The sequence below is a fragment of the Lissotriton helveticus genome, chromosome 1_1 (assembly GCF_964261635.1).
Source record: "Lissotriton helveticus chromosome 1_1, aLisHel1.1, whole genome shotgun sequence".
Lineage (NCBI taxonomy): Eukaryota > Metazoa > Chordata > Amphibia > Caudata > Salamandridae > Lissotriton > Lissotriton helveticus.
Window position 1 is genome coordinate 585,015,016 of NC_136057.1, and position 16,389 is coordinate 585,031,404.

Genomic DNA, 16,389 nt, shown 5'->3' on the forward strand with positions numbered 1-16,389 from the left:
AGTAGCGATCAATGAGCTGGCGCCTCTGGTCCACACCTTCCTCCTCACCACTATCCTCATCAGTCGACATGGGTGGGATGGGAGGCCGAGGAACTTCTTCCTCCTCAGGGTCCAAGAGCAGTTCAATGTCATTGCGCACAGCCAGGTTGTGGAGCATGCAGCAGGCAATCACGATCCTGCATACTTTGCCTGGTGAGTAAGGCAGGGCCCCTCCGGTCTTATCCAGGCACCGAAACCTAGACTTTAGCAGTCCAAAGGTACGTTCAACCACTCTACGTGTCCTTCCATGTGCATCATTGTAGCGCATTTCACCCGCAGTTGTAGGATTACGTATGGGACTCAGGAGCCAGGGCCGGTTTGGGTACGCCGAGTCGCCTATGTAGGGGGATGACAGACACAAATATCACAACCAGATTTGGTGGGTACCCCATGCCACACAGAGATCACAAAAGTCCCCACGGCAGACTCACCAACAAGCCACGCTTGACTGGGACGCAGATTTGCCATCAGTTGGGGGACAATGCTGCTCCGCATGATGTGGGCGTCATGTGGGGAGCCTGGAATTCTTGCGCACACATGGGATATGATGTTGTCGGCCAGGCACACCACCTGCACGTTCAGCGAATGGAAGTGCTTCCGATTCCTAAAAACCTGCTCACGTGCCCGTGGTGGAATGATAGCGATATGTGTGCCATCAATGGAACCCACTACGTGTGGTATCTGGCCCAGTGCATAGAAGTCTGCTTTGACTGCTGCCAACTCTTCCGGCCGTGGGAAATGGATATAGTCATCCTTGAACAGCATCATAGCTTTTAAAACATCCCGAAGTACCATGCTGAACATGGACTGTGACATCCCCCCGGCATGTCCAACTGTGTACTGAAAGGTGCCAGTAGCAAAAAAGTGTAGTGCCGCCATAACCTTTGCTGTGGGTGTAATGGAACCAGGATACATCCTTCGTGGCTGCAGATGAGGAGACAATTGGGCAACAAGCTCCATCAACCGACGTCGATCAAGCCGGAATTTCCTAATCACCTCCTCGTCAACCATATCCTCAAGCACAGTGTATGGCCGATGCACATTTGGAGCCCTCCTATGTGGGAGAGAGATGTAACTTGAGTCAACTTGCAAACGACGCATACGTGTGCAACTACATCACATGTAAGCCAACATTAGCAAGAGGAAAATGTTTAGGAGAATGGTCATATGTGGGACATCTCTGATAGTTACTACAATACGGAGTGGTCCTTTAACAATGTGCAGACACTTGCAACAGGAAGTGTGTCAACACGTACAACGCAACTTACTCACATGTCAACATTACTGACAATACGTTTGTCATGACCCTAATGTGTAGAAGCCACATCACAGACACACATGCAAGTGCATGCACACAAACGATAATGATACACACACACCATGTCATCATGCACCAATGCCAACACCAACAATGGTGAGCATACGGTCATTACATGCATGGTGACACAACAGCCAACACACATACACTGAATGCATGTGTACCCCCACCATTGTAGTCACCTCGCCTGAACCACACACTGACAACAGATTCAGAATGTGGCCATACAGCCGTGATGTCATGTGTAGATGTGAAGATGTAATAACGTCTGTAGGGTCACACCCGACGTCAACACGTCGACATGCACATCTGTTGCACATTGTGTGCCCACCGATGGGCATAGTATGGACACACATGGAATAGTGCATGACATATGAAGTTTCACTATCACGCTCACAACCCTCATGACGCAACTGCAGACAACACATCACGGAGCAGCGTCTGACAATATAAAATCATTGGCGCCGCCATCGCGGTGCACTGCTTCTGCTACTTTCGATTGGCCATACGCGGCCAGCGTTCCCTCTTCCCATTGGCTGCATGTGCACGGACCGTCACGGTCACACATCGGCAACCGCACGTGCAAGCTTCCGGCACGGATGCTTCAGTTGCAACAATGTTCTATCACTGGCGCCACCATGGCGGTGCACGTACTCTGCGGGGGAGGTGCAGGCCTACACACCCTCTAGATGTAGTCAATGGACATGGCAGTTCATGTCCCCTCTTACAGTCATATAGCACTGTCCACCGGCCAGACCAGCCCGGCCTAGGACCGGCGTGCCGGCCATGTCAGCCACCGCCGTGCCAGGCCTGGCCTGGCACGGCGGTGGCTGACATGGCCGGCACGCCGGTCCTAGGCCAGGCCTGGCACGGCGGTGGCTGACATGGCCGGCACGCCGGTCCTAGGCCAGGCCTGGCACGGCGGTGGCTGACATGGCCGGCACGCCGGTCCTAGGCCGGGCTGGTCCGGCCGGTGGACGGTGGATGATGCTATATGACTGTAAGAGGGGACATAAACTGCCATGTCCATTGACTACATCTAAAGGGTGTGTAGGGCTGCAGCTCCCCCGCAGAGTACGTGCACCGCCATGGTGGCGCCAGTGATAGAACATTGTTGCAACTGAAGCATCCGTGCCGGAAGCTTGCACGTGTGGTTGCCGATGTGTGACCGTGACGGTCCGTGCACATGCAGCCAATGGGAAGAGGGAACGCTGGCCGCGTATGGCCAATCGAAAGTAGCGGAAGCAGTGCACCGCAACACCAGGGCCAGTCATTGGCCCTTTTACGAACACGCTTCCAGGGCTGACCAATTGCTGGCGACGTATGCCACTGACACGTGCTGAGAGCCCTATATATGTGTGATGTTAAAAAGCACACATCCTACCCTGGGACCAGTGCTGCCTGTTCACCTCGACCTGCTGCTGCTGAGCTGACCAACGACTGCTGCCTGTGACCATCACCTCGACCTGCTGCTGCTGAGCTGACCACCGACTGCTGCCTGTGACCATCACCTCGACCTGCTGCTGCTGAGCTGACCACCGACTGCTGCCTGTGACCATCACCTCGACCTGCTGCTGCTGAGCTGACCACCGACTGCTGCCTGTGACCATCACCTCGACCTGCTGCTGCTGAGCTGACCACCGACTGCTGCCTGTGACCATCACCTCGACCTGCTGCTGCTGAGCTGACCACCGACTGCTGCTCTAGTGCCATACTCCATGATCTTGCCATGTCGAGAGGAAAAGAGATCCGGTCTCGTCCCTTCACCGCCGCGGAACTTGATGTCCTCGTGGACGGTGTGCTCCGCAACTTTGAACGGCTCTATGGCGCACCCGGACAGGTGGTAAGTGCAGTGTGGGACATGTTGGTGTGCATGAGGTGGCCAATGACTCCTGGCTTCTGCAATCTCAGCTGTGTACTGTGGCCTCAACATATTTTTCGGATTGTGCATGGCGGATGACAGATACGTGTTGCCCCTAGCTGTGTGACAGGCCAACTGTCCACTGACTTGCACCCTTTTGTCTCCCATCATGGTAGGTCAAGCTGCACCTTCGCAAGGACATGTGGAGGAGCATTGCACGTGATGTACGGGCATTGGGGGTGTGCAACAGACGACATACACACTGCCACAAAAGCTGGGACGACATTTCCAGGCTGAGCAAGAATGTAGCGGAAGTGACACTGGGGATGATTCCAAGGACGCCACGTCTGGCCCGACGCTCCATGACCCCTCTCATGCACCGTATCATTGCTGTGACGCATCCTGACCTGTCCGAACGGCTGAGTGTGGATCAACAGCAAACTAGCGGTGAGCATACTGTCTGTATAGGATACTTGGGAGTGCAATGCATATATTGGTGCCCAGACACAGTATTGAGTTCCGTGGTGCGTATGTATCTCTGCGATGCCATGTTGGTGCCATTGGGTGGGTGTAATTTGACATCCAGGTCCGGCATGTTGACACGCCACTTGCTTAGTAGTTGAGTGTTTAAGCACATGCCGTAGTGGTCCGTGGACCCATGGCAAGGCATGTGTGCAGATGTACGTGCTCCTGCCCTGTCCGCATGCTGTACATGTGTCACGGCCACCAACGCTTATGTAATGTGAGGATGACTGGTAGAGGTGGGCCGTGTGCAGGATGGGGGCTAGAAGAACTTTGTCAGCTATGGAATTAGGGATTCCTTGGCCTTCTGTACGTGAGTGTGCCCATGACTTACACCTCTTTTCTGTGCATTTCAGCTTTGACAGAGGGCACTCAGCCACAGACGGCGGAGATGAGTGGAGGCAATGCATCCGGATCAGACTTCGCGCACACGCAGACTGACACAGAGGAGGGCAGCGCCGGAGAGGGGGACAGGACCGTCCCTGAGGACTCGCATGTGGAGACACCATCGTCCTCATCTTCGGAAAATCTTGGTGAGCCAGCACTGTTGTCACAGACTGGGAGTGGGCAATCAACACCTTCTGTCGGGACACAGCACACAGGGCCCACACTTCCGCCAACTGCACCATGTACTGTTCGGGGATGCAGGAGTAGGGGGAGCAGAGTGGCGTTCGGTGCAGGCACCGCTGCCCCTGCCACGGTGAGCCAAAATGCACTGTGTGCTGAGGCTGTTGATCTGCTGCGACAGCTGTGTGTGGGGCAGACCAATATGACAAATGCTTTCCAAGACCATGATAGGAAGTTGGGGCAGGTGGTGGCATTCATGGAAGGGATGCATGGCGATCTTGCTGGTCTACACAGGACAGTTCAGTCATTGGCAAGCAGTGTGTCGTCTGCCATAGTACAGTCGCATGGACAGGGTGCTACTTCTGTTTCCCCATCTACACCACTGGATGTCTCAGGGGGTAGTGAATATTCTGACCAGGACTCTAATACAGGTTATTGCACTAAAAGCAGCATCAGACAGCACGTCAGGGCACGGAGGGAACAGACACCATCCCCTAGCTCATCAAAATCTGTTCACAAAGACAACGTCAGATACACTGGAGTACACACACAGGATCCACAAGTGGTGTTGGGGGACATGCCTTCACATGCTACACAGGCATTCAACACAAAAGGTACTCCCAAGGCAAGGGATACTCCCAAGTCCATGGACAGTCCCTTGGACAAGGACAGTCAAAAGACAAAGGCACCTCAAAAGAGCAGGGAGAGTCCCAAGGGCAGGCCCACAACAGAGGAAAGGGCCACTCCCAAGGACAGGGACAAGGACAGTCAAAAGACAAAGGCACCTCCTAAGAGCAGGGAGTGTCCCAAGGGCAGGACCACAACAGAGGAAGGGGACACTCCCAAGGACAGGGACAAGGACAGTCAAAAGACAAAGGCACCTCCTAAGAGCAGGGAGTGTCCCAAGGGCAGGCCCACAACAGAGGAAAGGGCCACTCCCAAAGACAGGGACAAGGACAGTCTAAAGACGAAGGCACCTCCTAAGAGCAGGGAGAGTCCCAAGGGCAGGCCCACAACAGAGGAAAGGGCCACTCCCAAGGACAGGGACAAGGACAGTCAAAAGACAAAGGCACCTCCTAAGAGCAGGGAGTGTCCCAAGGGCAGGACCACAACAGAGGAAGGGGACACTCCCAAGGACAGGGACAAGGACAGTCAAAAGACAAAGGCACCTCAAAAGAGCAGGGAGAGTCCCAAGGGCAGGCCCACAACAGAGGAAGGGGCCACTCCCAAGGACAGGGACAAGGACAGTCAAAAGACAAAGGCACCTGCTAAGAGCAGGGACTGTCCCAAGGGCAGGCACACAACAGAGCAAGGGCCATCTCCCAAGGGCAGGGACACACACAGTGAGCAGGTGTCTTCTGGAGACAGGTACACCACAGACGACAAGTCTGCTGGCAGGAACAGGGCACCGTCCAGGGCACCGGTAAAGTCCAGAGACAACACTCCACCTACGGATAAGGCACATCCTAGGGACATGGCTTCTCCCATGGACAATGGTGCACTCAAGGAGAGGCATACGTCACCCCTGGCTGCACTGCGGCTGATGTTTTCGAATGAACGGCAAACAGATGTCTCCGCGGCAGAGTCCCCCCATACCTCCACTCCCATCCAGGCCAGTCAGAAGCAGAGGAGGGAGTCCCCTGTTGTTGCATCCCCCATTACACATGATTCTGAGTCCAGGCGGCAGGCACACAGCAAACGACAAGCAGGCTCCAGCACGTCCCCAGAAAGCCGATCCCCGGCAGCAGATGCTCCACCTATGGTGGGTGATATTTGTTTTGAGTCACCACCACTTGCCAGTCCTGTCCTGTCCAGGGTGCACTCACATATCCCTAAGAAACGCAGACACACACCATTGACACCTGCCAACCCCGATGTCACCCAAGTACAGCAGTCCCCAGCTCCCAGGGCCACCCTGCCTCCTGGCCCATACAGCCCGGTGGCTCATCATTTAAGTGGTCCCAGTGGCACAGGTGCAGTTGACTCTCATGTATCAGATAGTGGCACTGTGTCTGTTGTTTGCTGTCATGCATCATGTAGTAGCACAGTCTCAGTTGTGCCCTCTCCTGTTTTAGGTGCTGGCAGTGTATCTGGGTCTATGGCTCATGTGTCAGTGAGTAGATCTGTGGCTGTGTCTCACACTCCTGTTTCTGGTGCTGGCAGTGTGTCTGGGTCTGTGGCTCACGTGTCAGTCACTACATCTGTGGCTGTGTCTCACATTCCTGTTTCTGGTGCTGGCAGTGTGTCTGGGTCTGTGGCCCATGTGTCTGTCACTCGGGCTGTGGCTGTATCTCACACTCCTGTTTCTGGTGCTGGCAGTGTGTCTGGGTCTGTGGCCCATGTGTGTGTCACTCGGGCTGTGGCTGTGTCTCCCATTCCTGTTTCTGGTGCTGGCAGTGTGTCTGGGTCTGTGGCCCATGTGTCTGTCACTCGGGCTGTGGCTGTGTCTCACACTCCTGTTTCTGGTGCTGGCAGTGTGTCTGGGTCTGTGGCCCATGTGTGTGTCACTCGGGCTGTGGCTGTGTCTCACACTCCTGTTTCTGGTGCTGGCAGTGTGTCTGAGGCAGGTAGTTCACGCAGTCCACCTGATTCTGTGATGTGAGGTGCTGTTCACTTCACTCACATGTTATTTCACATGGTGTGTCCATTGTCCATTGTGAACAGCCTTGCACTGTTGTGGTCCCTGGGACGGGTTGGTTGGAACACGTACTTGTGGTGCCTCTGATGTACCTGCTCTGTTGGGCACAATGCCCTGTTGATGCTGTGATACTGCATTCTGCCCTCTCACGTGCTGCCTCTGATGTACCTGCTCTGTTGTCCACAATGCCCTGTTGATGCTGTGATACTGCATTCTGCCCTCTGATGTGCTGCCTCTAATGTACCTGCTCTGTTGGGCACAATGCCCTGTTGATGCTGTGATACTGCATTCTGCCCTCTCACGTGCTGCCTCTGATGTACCTGCTCTGTTGTCCACAATGCCCTGTTGATGCTGTGATACTGCATTCTGCCCTCTGATGTGCTGCCTCTGATGGACATGTTCAGTGCCATGGACTGTTGATGCACTTAGCCCCTCTCACGTGCTGCCTCTGATGGACCTGTGCCTTGCCATGGACTGTTGACGCACTTAGCCCCTCTCACGTGCTGCCTCTGATGGACATGTTCAGTGCTATGGACTGTTGATGCACTTAGCCCCTCTCACGTGCTGCCTTTGATGTACCTGCTCTGTTGGGCACAATGCCCTGTTGATGCTGTGATACTGCATTCTGCCCTCTCACGTGCTGCCTCTGATGTACCTGCTCTGTTGGGCACAATGCCCTGTTGATGCTGTGATACTGCATTCTGCCCTCTGATGTGCTGCCTCTGATGTACCTGCTCTGTTGTCCACAATGCCCTGTTGATGCTGTGATACTGCATTCTGCCCTCTGATGTGCTGCCTCTGATCTACCTGCTCTGTTGGGCACAATGCCCTGTTGATGCTGTGATACTGCATTCTGCCCTCTCACGTGCTGCCTCTGATGTACCTGCTCTGTTGGGCACAATGCCCTGTTGATGCTGTGATACTGCATTCTGCCCTCTCACGTGCTGCCTCTGATGTACCTGCTCTGTTGTCCACAATGCACTGTTGATGCTGTGATACTGCATTCTGCCCTCTGATGTGCTACCTCTGATGGACATGTTCAGTGCCATGGACTGTTGATGCACTTAGCCCCTCTCACGTGCTGCCTCTGATGGACCTGTGCCTTGCCATGGACTGTTGATGCACTTAGCCCCTCTCACGTGCTGGCTCTGATGGACATGTTCAGTGCTATGGACTGTTGATGCACTTAGCCCCTCTCACGTGCTGCCTCTGATGTACCTGCTCTGTTGGGCACAATGCCCTGTTGATGCTGTGATACTGCATTCTGCCCTCTCACGTGCTGCCTCTGATGTACCTGCTCTGTTGGGCACAATGCCCTGTTGATGCTGTGATACTGCATTCTGCCCTCTGATGTGCTGCCTCTGATGTACCTGCTCTGTTGTCCACAATGCCCTGTTGATGCTGTGATACTGCATTCTGCCCTCTGATGTGCTGCCTCTGATGTACCTGCTCTGTTGGGCACAATGCCCTGTTGATGCTGTGATACTGCATTCTGCCCTCTCACGTGCTGCCTCTGATGTACCTGCTCTGTTGGGCACAATGCCCTGTTGATGCTGTGATACTGCATTCTGCCCTCTCACGTGCTGCCTCTGATGTACCTGCTCTGTTGGGCACAATGCCCTGTTGATGCTGTGATACTGCATTCTGCCCTCTCACGTGCTGCCTCTGATGTACCTGCTCTGTTGGGCACAATGCCCTGTTGATGCTGTGATACTGCATGCTGCCCTCTCACGTGCTGCCTCTGATGTACCTGCTCTGTTGTCCACAATGCCCTGTTGATGCTGTGATACTGCATTCTGCCCTCTGATGTGCTGCCTCTGATGAACCTGCTCTGTTGGGCACAATGCCCTGTTGATGCTGTGATACTGCATTCTGCCCTCTCACGTGCTGCCTCTGATGTACCTGCTCTGTTGTCCACAATGCCCTGTTGATGCTGTGATACTGCAATCTGCCCTCTGATGTGCTGCCTCTGATGTACCTGCTCTGTTGGGCACAATGCCCTGTTGATGCTGTGATACTGCATTCTGCCCTCTCACGTGCTGCCTCTGATGTACCTGCTCTGTTGTCCACAATGCCCTGTTGATGCTGTGATACTGCATTCTGCCCTCTGATGTGCTGCCTCTGATGTACCTCCTCTGTTGGGCACAATGCCCTGTTGAAGCTGTGATACTGCATTCTGCCCTCTCACGTCCTGCCTCTGATGTTACTGCTCTGTTGTCCACAATGCCCTGTTGATGCTGTGATACTGCATTCTGCCCTCTGATGTGCTGCCTCTGATGTACCTGCTCTGTTGGGCACAATGCCCTGTTGATGCTGTGATACTGCATTCTGCCCTCTCACGTGCTGCCTCTGATGTTCATGCTCTGGTGCCCACTTTGCCCATGCTCACGCATACACTGTGATTATACCCCTATTATGTGTAATAAAGGTAGTGAATCATGTCTCGTGGTTTGTCGTTGTCATTCCTGCTTGCGTACTACACATGTGTATTTCAATTTGCTTCTAATCAGTGGTTTCGGTAACATGACACTCCCCCTCCCTACGTCACGACCCTTGCAGGTATTCCCCTCCAGACAGCCAATGGTTTGTGCCTTACCTGCGTCGGCGTCGATGGTGGGCCAAGACTAGGACGTGGTGGATCGCGAAGAGCATCGGGAAAGCGTGTAGCGCTGGGTCCATGGTGGCGAACAGCTTGTGGTGGGTATATCTGCTATGTATCTTATCTTCGCTGTGGGGAATCCGCCGTGTTCAGACAGGTTGTTTTTCCGCAGCGGTTTTATGTGTATTTTCCGCCATCTTGATTTGGGGGACGGTCTTAGACGTCAGTACGTACGGCGGAGTCTCGGGATTCGTTCCGTCCGCCGCCTGGTCGGGTGTAGTTGGGCGGCGGTGCGTGCTTTTCCGTCGCGGACGGAATTTTGACACTATTTCCTATCCTGATGTGGCGGACGGAGTGTCCGCGGCTGGCGGACACGGAAAAGGCATTTTCCGCGTACTCCAGGGCTGCGGTCGCTCTTCCGTCCGCCATCCTAATGAGCCCCTTTCTCTGGTGTCTTTCCACAAAATAAACAAATCGTCGATGTAGCGTATATACATTTTTAGATGTCTACTCCAATCTGGATTGGACCATATGTTAGTTTGTTCGAACTCGTCCATGTACATTTTCGTGTAAACTGGAGCTGCGCAATTGCCCATGCTAGTGCCCACTAGTTGCAAATACCAGTTGTCTTGGTGTTTGAAATAGCTCTGATATAATGTAAAGGTTACTAGTTCCATCAGGAAAACTTTAGTAGGTTCATCTAGATCTAATTTCAAAATGGCTTGTTCCATGGCCTCAAGGCCTCCTGCATGTGGAATGGATGTGTATAGTGCGCTGACGTCAGCAGTGCACAACCACAATGTTTCATCTGAATTGATGACAAGATTCTGTAGTTTACAAAGAAAGTCTGTCGTGTCTCGGATATAGCTTGCCAAAGATTGAACCATAGGTTGTAATTTGCGGTCAAGATATTGTCCCACAGGTTCATGAATACTTCCACGAGTAGATACTATGGGGCGAATGGGTGGGTTGGTCAAGTCTTTGTGTATTTTTGGCATGGCATATATTGACGGACTTCTGGGATGAGATAACACTAGAAAGTTTCTTGTTCTTTGGTCAATGATGCCTAGTGTGTAAGCTCTATCAACAATGTCTTTCAACACTATAACAAATTGTTCTGTGGGATTTCCTGGTAATTTCATGTAGATCATGTGATCAGAGACGTGTTCATTCAATTTTTGATGGTACATAGACGAATTCATGACGACTAATGCGCCGCCTTTATCTGCTTTTGTGCAGGTGATTTTATCATTGTTGGCAATGGATTTCAATCGATCATGATCCTTTTGGGTAATGTTCTTATGTGTCACTTTTTTGTAGTTAATAGTAGTCAGATCTTTTTTAATGAGTTGTTCGAATAAGTTAATGGTTGTGTGACTTACAGGAGCCTGAAAAGTGCTTGGTACTTTCAAACCCAATAATAGGTCATCTGTTTTTTCACCTTGTGGGCTCATGAAGTTCTCAAAGAAGTTTCTAAGTCTTAATTTTCTGGTCAGCTTAAAGGTGCTAATTTCCAATTCCAATAAGTTAGATTTGGTAGCTGGTACGAAGGAAGTGCCTTTTTGTAGAAGTTTGATTTCTTGATTCGTAAAAGTGTAATCAGAAATGTTAATTATCAGTTGATTGTCGTTGTTTATTTCTTCTTCTTCTCCTTTTCCTTTGGTAAGTGGAGCACTTTTTTGTTTTATCCCTCCTGGATCATCTTGTTCTCCTACCTGATCTAAAAAAGGAGTTATGTTTGAATCTGTTGATGTACTTGGTGTCTGTTCATTTGATTTTTCTGTTTGTCGTGGTCCTTGGGAGCGACCGCCTTGTTGTCCAAACTTTCGTTGACGTTCAGTAGTGTCACTCTCCGAAGAGGACGTATCTGTATTTTGGGTGTATAGGCGGTTTCGTCTCCTTTGGGCATACACCTCCGCCCAGGTGTATACTTCATCCAGTTTATAATCAAGCGTGTCACGCCTGAATTTTCTAATTTTGTGGTCATTAATCTCATTCTGATGTTTTTCTAATTGTTGTTTAATGTCTGTGACGAAACTATCCCATTCTTCCGTTGGCATATTTTTAGTGAGCTCTTCAGTGGTTTCTGCTATTTCTTTTTCAATTTCAACGATAATCTTAGATAACTCCTCCACTATTAACATAATCAAATCAAGGCTACACTTGTTAAGGATGGCGTATCATTTGTCTTGAAATGGTTTAGAATTCTTACAAAGTTAAGGTTTGAGGGCAATTCGTAGGCCCCTGGGGATGCGTCTGCATCCCCAGGGGCCATTAAACCATTTCAAGACAAATGGACTTAAATGAAACAAGAAGAAGTCTGAGTAACACAAAAGACAACGACCACTGAAGAAAAACCACCTGTCCCAGCAAGACCTGTCTGGATTCCAAAGATTGAGGATCTAGTCAGGGAAAAGATCGCGATGAAGAAGGAATTTGGGCCTTCTTATAGAAAAGCAGTACCTGTCTTAGCAATTCTTGGAACAAGATCAGTGTTACTACCGCCGCTTGCTGGTAAAAGGGAGAACAGAACAGTATCAATTGACCTGGTAAAACCACATCATGTGGCCGATAATAAGTAGTAGGCCCAGTAGACTCCCAAGAAGTAGCAGACGACAAAATCTGGCTACTATTCAAGAGGTTCAAACTGAAAGACTTATCACCTTTGATAAAACTACATTGAGAAAAGAAAGACTAAGCGTCCGTCTTGATACCCAAATAACAGTTCGTCAAGAAACACCTGTCTACAATGATATAGCCTCTGACTATACTAATATGACAAAGGAAGAAACAGCTCCAGTGATTTCAAAGAATCCGGATGTGATACCAACTATTGACAGAACTGCTTCTGGCTATTTTATCAACTTCGATAACTTTTGTGAGGATCCCAGTGAACCTGAAACCACGACAGTAAATAAAACTTTCAAAGAAAAAATAACAGAACTCTTTCATCAACTTGAGAAAACATATCTGGTTTCACCGTGGGTTGAATTTTGGATAGGATTGGGTGTAGTTTTTTTACTACTATGGCTCATTCTGGTTTTAAGTGTGGGACGAATGATAGATGGAAAATACAGTACAATGACACAGCAAGTAAGAACATCAACTTATTCCTGCAACCTTACAAATCATCTCATCGTGAGCGAAGAGACCTGTCATCAGTGAACATCACAGCTGTTCCTATACCTGGTTGTATAGCATGGGACATAACTGACTATGACATTTATGGCCCGGTGGAGCTGTTGAAGATTCCACACCAGTTTAAGGTTTCTTTAAGTGATTTTGTTTCATCAAGCACCTTTTCAGATGATTGGGACTTTGAAACTGTTAATAATATGATGTCAGACTTAGAAATGTCAGCAACATTTCAAAAACATGAACACTTAGAAGGTTCAACATGTTATGAAGAACTGTATTGTTACAATCATTTGGTCACCATTATTTGCACAAATCTGTAAATCCTAGAAATGTTTTTACTTACAATCAATGGGAACATTGTCCAACACCGCCAAAAGGCAGCTCTAAAACATTCTATGACAAATTTCCATATTTTCCATACTTTACAGGTTTTAATGTCACAAACCCAGAAACGTTTTATTTAAAAAATGTGAATGACAGGAATGAAAATACTAAACAAATTTATTCTGCAAACTTTCATGCTCAGCTGTCTACATTAAGTTTTAACTTTTGGAAAGACAACATTGAGACAAAAACTGTCTGGGGCACAAAAGAATGGCAGGTGCAGGGTTCAGAAGCCTTGTTCAGAGCCTGCATTATACCAGAACAAATCATATTTTTGAACGACACCGTTCAACAAACATCATGTCTTGGCTTAGCTAAGATAAAAGATGTAAACAAACCGTCCATACCTAAGTCCACACCTGACAGTAATGGCACTGCAGATGAGGAGGTAGACATGAAACAAATTGTGAAAGACAACAGAACCAATCTTGGAAACAATGGTTAATCTGGCCCTTGTACACGAATAACTGTCAAGATAGATCATGAACAAAACAGAAGGGTTCAAAATGAATAGACCAGATCCAAGGTACTCCCAGAGACAACATCCAGGGATAGTCACCACATACAGTGTAGGAAAACGATGCCTTGATTGGCTACAGAAATCCACACTCCCAGAAATTAAACAACACTTGACTTTACTTAAAAAGGCGTTGACTTGCGAGACTTCTTACTCGGGCCTCGCAAACAACGACAAAAACGTTTCATATACGCCGGTATATATGCTGCGTACAACGAAGCTTGGAAAATAACGTAAATGGAAACTACAGAAAAAATACGAGAAATTGATTGTATTAATTTAGAGAAAGCACTCTCTGTAGTGGACAATGGGTTAACGACTCTGTCCTCCAGAATTTATTCTTTGGACAGCATTGTATCAGCTGCCATTGACATAACAGAACAGGATTTGCTAATATTACAACATGGCCAGTCTCAATTGCGTTCTATAATGCTACTAGGCTGGACGTTGCAAAATCTCCGTTCAGGCTATGTGCCATGGCGTCTAATCAATACCACTTCATTGTTTACTGTCCTTTACCTTACAGATAAACAAATCTCTTTGGCACAAAGAGGAGCAGAATATATGGTGCTGAGCATTGAAAAACTAGTAGATTACCATTGACAGTTTCTGAGAAACCTGTCATTGAATGGATAATACATGGCACCATCTCAATACCAGTGACGATTTTCCAATTTCAGTATTGTCTACAGCACATACCAGCTGGCTTGTATGAAAGGTTGGGTAAAGGATACATTAAGTCAACCTGGAATTTACCATATACACACAAATGTTGGAGTGGGGGAAAGGAGGTATTTCTTAGTACAAAGAACTGTAAAAACTCACTAAGCGGTACACTTTTATGTGAAGGTATTAATTTACATGGAGCCTGCCAAGGTTCTTTAAATAACCTTTCTTGCCACATGCACGGTACTCCAGCGGCCGTGATAGAACCAATTTTTAGGCAGCTTTACAATGGGAGCTACGTTATGCTCAACGATCACAGCTGTTGTGGCATGTTGCCAGGAAGATATGTGTAGAGAAACAACCTAGGCAATTGTTATTACTTGTCTATTCAATAATACATGAGCGAACAACCAATTTCAAAGAGGTAAGATACAGTTTTTATTAACAATGCATCAAAAAGATCAAAGGTTAAAAACAAATGGGTTGGTCAAAAGCTAGAACAATTCATTTAACAAATAATACACAAATATCAAAAATTAAACACTATAAAAACACACAAAGAGTTAAAAAATAAATGTGGCATAAAGGTAAAAATATATCGACGCTCGTTTCGGCGAACCAGCGCCTTCTTCAGGACAAGCCACTTAGTAACTTTAACTTTTCAAGATGGGGAACTTCTAACACTTCTTCTTACTTCGATTTATTGTATGGACTATATGCTTATGATAGTACGCTACTAATCACTATTCTGTTTCTAATTCCTTGTAGCTAGACGCATAGCCCTCAAAGTTCACAATCAATCATACAGGTACGGCCAAGGCTTAATTAAAATTATAACTGGGTAATTAAATTGAGAGTGAGCAAATAGGCATAACCGGATTCTTGAATGTAGGTCGATAGATGAGATGTGGCTCGATGTCTGATGTATGATATCCCTCAAAGATGGCAATAAACGGGATCTAGTGATAAGTATAGTCTTATATCGTCTCCGTTATTATTTTCATAGATATAAAACGCGATACTGCATCAGATTTGTCAATTACACAAACACGGAGACTAACGGAAAAGGATGGCGTCAGGATACGACGTGTAGGCGGTAGAAGAAGAGCCTATCTGGTTAGTGTGCCAGCCAGGGTCACTTGTTGTATGCAAGTATTGTATCCAAAGAGTACTACAGACAGGGAGACGGCGGTATGAATATCCCTTCTATATGAGTTGATACTTTAAGCAGAATAAAAGCCATTCTTTTACAAAAAACGATGCCACTGACCTTGTCTAGAGAAACGTATGATCTGCAAGTTGCAAGGACTTCTGCAGAGATACATGCATTATTATCAACAAACTGCCCAGTACATTTCGCAGAAATGTTAGGTCAAATCTTAAACATGTCTGATACCAGCGGCATCGCACATGTATTTAAGACGATCTTTTCGGGACTGTTAACACCATTCGAAGCAGTCCTCGGCATTTTTCCTAATTTCGTGCACTCTGTGTTTGGCGGTCTGCCTCTCATTTTGGGACTCGTAGCAGGAATTCTATTTTTATTTCTCCTGCTCCGATATGGCAAGTCCAGTCACCAACGATACCCAGACTACCATGGAAGAAGCTCTCCTTGCCATGTGGTTTCGTGACAGAATTACACAGATTCTTGGCTTGGCTCGTTTAAGAGATCTGAATACCACTTGGTTCCTTTCATTCAGGCCAATCTGGCAAGATTGCATCTTACCTGTTCTACGATGCCTGCTTTGCGGAGAAGAATGCTTGTTAGACATTTGTCTTACACTTCCATCAGCACTGCCAACGGATGTTGACGCCTTGCTAGGTCCGGTAACGACTCATGCATCATGTTGCGCCCAACGGCTGCCAATCCTGATGATGGCATTCATTGAGATCTCACCAGCAAATCCAGCTCTTGGTGAGGTACGTGGAACAACAGGCACACAGGTACCATCTACATCGAACATTGCTAATGCGAATGACGCTGACGGCGATGTTTCACATCTATGCACATTTGATATACTTGATGAAGTAGTTCCACTTTCACCAACTGTGGTAGACAGCTTCTTTGCCAGCTTAGATGATTTGATGTTTTCTCCTGACACCGAGAATAACTTTTGAAAGTGCACATAGCGTTCCATGA